General features: G+C 32.0%; 1 long non-coding RNA gene across 1 annotated transcript; it reads left to right on the top strand.

The window, feature by feature from the left end:
- The first annotated feature begins 492 nt into the window (after nucleotides 1–492).
- On the top strand, nucleotides 493–4,422 carry LOC142631115 (uncharacterized). Its single transcript, XR_012843517.1, has 3 exons — nucleotides 493–2,304; nucleotides 3,409–3,488; nucleotides 4,138–4,422. It is a non-coding gene; the product is annotated as an uncharacterized LOC142631115 (long non-coding RNA).
- Nucleotides 4,423–5,546: the final 1,124 nt, after the last annotated feature.

The raw sequence follows: 5,546 nt of genomic DNA, 5'->3' as shown, positions 1-5,546 counted from the left end.
AGCCCACAACCTCAAAGATACATGTGTGAACAAGGTCAGTCATTCTAATTGTCTCTAAGAAATGATGGTTTAGCTAATGATATTTTCTCTCCCTAAATTAAGAGTTTTATATGGGGTCATCATTTATTTATATTATATATAATAATAGCAGACTTACCTTTAATTTTGCAAAACCCTTGTTGTGATATGTCATTAGCCACGTCATCAACCTTTTATCAACCAAATTTTCTTATAATTTCTTTTTTTGGTAATATTATGAGAGAATTTTACTTAATCTAATCTCAGTAATGATTTAAACCCCAAATTTGAAAATTACGGCTTAAATCACTTTTAAGTTAATCCAACAATCCTTTCTCAAAAAAAAAAAAAAAAGTTGATCCAACAATTAACAACAAATTTAAGTGATTAACCAATTATATAGTACATGGACATCAAAATTAGCATGGATAAACATGTAAAACATAAACAATTAGCAACCCACATAAATTTAAAGACTCTGTGGTACCCCTACTAGAAACAATCCGCTAAAATGTGGAGCAATCGTGTATTCGAAACCAAGCACTGATTACACCTTCAAGCCTCATGGCTAAATATGGGTGTGCTCCACTGATTCCCAAAACTCCAATCAACACTCAATTGTAGTGATGGAAATCATAACTGATTTTTCTCTCGACCAAGACTCCCATGAAAGTCAGCCGAAGTTGTCTCTCAACCATAATTCAAATGCCCTGACACCTGCAACTCCAACTCGTTCGACCAAAACTTCTTCTTCAGCAACTTCCGTTTTAGCTCTTGAACCCTTATAACCCAGTTACAAATGAATCCACAAAATACAAAAATACAATGCATCTCTCCTGCTAATTCAGGGTTTGAGTAGTTTGTATCCTCTGAAGCTTTAATTTGTTTGCGTAGTGTCTCTCTTTGCCAATCACCCACTTTCACATGCACGAAAATTGTTTGATAAAATACCTGACTGAGAGTGTTTTGTTCTTTTTCTTGATTTTGATTTTGTACAATGCCCAGGTTTAATAAGTGGACAAGTACACTTCTTCCTACAGTAAATTAATGATTTGGTTATGGCCAAATTTAGCACGTGGTTTTTTGTTTTTGTTAATGTTTGATGTACTTTTATTGTAGAAAAGCTAAGGTTTTTCCCCCTTTTGTTGAGTATATAGATACTCATTAAGCATTAACTCAAGCTTGACTCACATTACAGATCAATTATAGTATACATGGTACACTAAGGACAGAGCATGCTTAATGTCTTACAAGCATCTACACTCGACAATACATATTCCATGTCTTAGAGATAACCAATATTCAAAATCCATTTGCAATCCTTGAACCCAGTACATATTCTATAGAAATTAAGTTCTTGGTCTCAGCTTCTTAAAAGATTTTCTTTGAATTGTCTATATAAAATATTTTTGAAAAATTATGTTAATCTATAATTTTATAAAGAACACTCTTCCACCATTGAGTTGCATGATCAGAATTGAAATTTACGTAGTCTTATTTAAATCTAACCCACATATGTAAGAGGTTTGTGATGTTGCCGTGTTTAGTGTCCATATGTTGTATTCCTTTTTTTGGAAAGAAGAGGAGACATCTAGACTACATGGCTTAGTCTTTTGTGACAGGGACCAGTTATAAGGCATCTAAATGACTTTCTATGGTTCAAGTTGAAGACACCACTAATTTGATAGGAAGGCCAAAAGGAATTTGGTGGAGGTTTTGAAACATGATGGTGCCATATAACCTTTAGTCTTTTGGTTAGAGTAGGGGTCAAGAGAGAGCAGAGTATACCACCCTGCGATTTTAGCCCAAGTTGGGGTTAGAGTGATGATGCCTTCATCCCTCTCTATATATGTGCCTAATTTTGGTATCTTACTGGGCACATTACTAATGGCATAAGCACAAGTGTAATGAGAGTCAGCTGATCATTGACATAGCTTTTGTCTAGCTGAAAAGTAGTTTTCTTTTTCTTAACATGCCTTTATTTGAATGCCTTTCTACTAGAAGTTTCTGCTTTTTATTTCTTTTGAGAAGCCTTGAGTAGAGTTAGATAATGCAGTTGCTTCAAATTTAGTGATGGCATTGACTTGACATGTGATTATCTCTGTCCAACATTTAGTTGATCTATTCTAAAATTCTTTATTCACCTTTGTCTTTAGATATCAGAGCAGATTGAAGATGCTACTCTTTACTTTGATGCTGGATCTACAGAGAGTTTCCAATTTATGGGGGCATTTCATGTGTTGCTGGACCTTGGAGTACGTGCTATTTGTAGTTTCTCTTGATACAGTAAGCTAATAGTGTCATGTGTCTCCTGACATGTCTTTTATTGCTTCTTTCAACCTGATATGGATAAGTTTAAATAACTTCACATGTGAACATACTTCATAAACAGATATGTCTGTTTCAAAATATGTGTGTGCGTGCATGTGTGCCAAATATGGTAGCAAACCATCTTAGAGATTGCCCAGTTTGTTGCTCACATCTCAAGCATGTTGTAATTTGCATTTGCTTCAACTCTAGGTTATTGATTGGAATTCAATCTGATGCTGCAACAATGAATCGTTTATATAGTGATTTTTTTCGCTTTGTAAATCTGGTCATTCCCAAAGGAGATTGAGACAGTCTCATTAAGCTGAGGAGTTCATTTTTATTTTGTAGTTGCAAAATAAGTCCACCAAAAGTTGTAAATTTGATTAGGTAAATTGAAATTGAAAGTGACCTCTCTGTTTTTTTTTTCATTGGACACAATATATATGTAGAGAAGAGAAATGCATAGTGATTAGTTCTTTTAGATGCCTCCAACCTTATTAGATATGTTTGAACAGGTCTACTTTATCTGAAACCAGTAGGGGTAGCTAAATTGGACTCTGATTCAGTATCTCATTAGCAAAATTCATGCCTTGTTGTTGATTAGCTGATTAACCTCCAACGTGATATTGATGAAAGGTCAATACCATTAGGCCTAAAATGAATTTTCAAAATGTATTAGTTTATGTTTTCCTTTAATCTGTTTTAGTTCTATATCTATACTATCCTGGAGTAACCTTGAGTACCAAGGGAAAACACTTCACTCTTCTCTATGCTTTTTAAGATATTATTGGTATTCATTCTAAAATGGAACTCAATAGACCAAATTTATTTTTATGAGATTTGAAAAACTCATTGGTTTGTGTGGTCTGTAATTGTTATTTATATTTTCACAAGAAATGTCCTTTTATTTTTTAGTTTACAAACTTTGGCATTACATTTTTATTGCTAAACAATACTATGCGAGCTTATTTAATTTAAAATCAAATGATTATTTTTTTCTTGCTTTGTGTGTGAGTGGTCTTAATAGTCTACTTGCCATATATTAACTTACATAATGTCATTAATAATTTGAAATGAAAGGTTTAGGACCGTGAAGAGATCAAACAAGAGGCGGTTCCAAAGCTACTACATGAATCTTCAGAGAACAAGAGTATAGTAAAGTTGAGCATAGATAATTTATATAGCTTTTACACAAAAGCATAGACTATATGTTCAATTAATGGCTAAATCATGATCAAAATTATCAAATGCACACATCTAACTATTACTGATAAAATTTAATTAAAAAAAATTGCACACATCTAACTCTTGCTTTGAGCATGAGGTGACGGTGTTATTTCTTTTTCTTACCATTATCCTGATTTAAAAAAAATATTGACATGTATAAACAGTTGTGCCATAAATTAGTTTGCTTCTTTTAATCCCCCCCACCCCACATTATGCTTTATTATTGATTGACTAAGATCTTCAACAGATTTTGGGGAGAAACATTTTTGTAATAATTGATTCTTATATTTTAGTGTAGTGATTATAAAATAAAATTAAAAAATTATGAAAACTTCATTTAATAATTCTTATGTTATAAAATGAAAAAAAAGCTTTTATAAAATGCTTGATAACTCTCCAAAAATGGTAAATAATGTTAGCTTCCGTATAAAATAATCAAAGATCAATTGCATGTTCTAGTTAAAATTATACATTCTCCAACTTTTCATTTGCATACACATCTCACTATATTATAAATTGTATAATACATTATATTTCCTTGAAAACAATTTTTAAAATAGCTATTCGCAATATGACGCACAGATTGTTGCTGAGGCTGTAAATGGATCATGTGACGCACCAATAGCTATTCGCAATATTGTTGAGGGGATTCAACATAAGTAAAAGGAATTCAGGGGAGTACAAGTCTCTCATGTGTTATGTTAGAGAAGAAAATAATGCCTTGGGCAAAAAGAGAGATTTATGTACCTGAACTTGTTTGCAGATAAATATATTTCAGCCCCCCCATGGCCTCAATTGGATAACAACCATCGAATAACCTAAATTTTGTGAAGTAAACTAGAAAAGTGAGTGAGTGTATGCTGGGAAAAGGAAAAAGAGATTGTTTCTGAATTATGGAAAAATGGGCAATCTTGTCTTGGGCTATTTTTCTATGACTAGAGAGGAGATACTAAAAAATCTGCCATTTTTCTTTAATTTGGAGAGCCTCTTGAATATTAATCATCTGCAGCTATTGAATGAGAAATTAATGAAAAAAAAAATAAAAAAAATTAGGCCTAGAAAGAAATAAAAGGACTAAAGAGATTTGATAAATAATGGAATATGGGCACTCTTGGACCAATTTAGGAGACAGAGAAAGAAACTTTTTTTTTTTTTTTGAGAAGAAGCGACAGAGAAAGAAACTGGGTGATCTTAAATGAGAGAACAATAGAAGAGAAAAGGATTTGCAGGTGTAAAGGTGTATACAGTGTGTGCCATATGAGGAGCCTGATTCTAAATGAACAAGAGGTTATTCGGCCCAGACTTGGACCAATTGAGCCCAGCTTTATGAAATTGAGGCCCGCAATCACCTTGCTTCATGGACCTAAGGCATAAGTATGTGCCATGGACCAAACTAGCTAAAAGGCCGTCCTAAGAATTTCGACAAGAGAAGGCAAAATTGGTCTGGGAAATGAGTTTTACAAGTTACAACCCCACCCAATCTTATTCCTATCTTTTGCTTTTTATCATGTGCGAACTTCAATACAATCTGATAATTGTTTCTTTGACTACTAATAGAGAAAAATTGAACTTTGGAGTATTTAGGAATTCCAAGGACATAACAACAATATATTTGTCCCAGAAAATGAAAGATCCTCTGTGGAACAAGACTTCTTTCTTCTTTTTTCTTTTTTCTTTTTTCTTTTTTCTTTTTTGAGAGAAAATCTAGTACTGTGGAATACAGTTTTATATAATTATATATAAAAAGTTCATATTTCATAATTAATCTCATTCTAATTAGCCAACTTCATAAAAGATATTACATTTAAAAAAAATTAAAGTACATAAACTCTTATACATAATTAAACATATTAAAAGTTAACGAAATCTCATACATAATAATAATAATAATATTGTTTTTAAATTTTTTTTATAAAAAAATCTCATGCATGATTAAACTTACCAAAAAAGATTATAAAAACTAGTAAAGTGTTTTTTTTTCTTTTTTTTTA

This window comes from Castanea sativa, chromosome 4 (genome assembly GCF_040712315.1).
Source record: "Castanea sativa cultivar Marrone di Chiusa Pesio chromosome 4, ASM4071231v1".
NCBI classification, from domain to species: Eukaryota; Viridiplantae; Streptophyta; class Magnoliopsida; order Fagales; family Fagaceae; genus Castanea; species Castanea sativa.
This window is presented reverse-complemented; position numbering and strand designations above follow the sequence as displayed.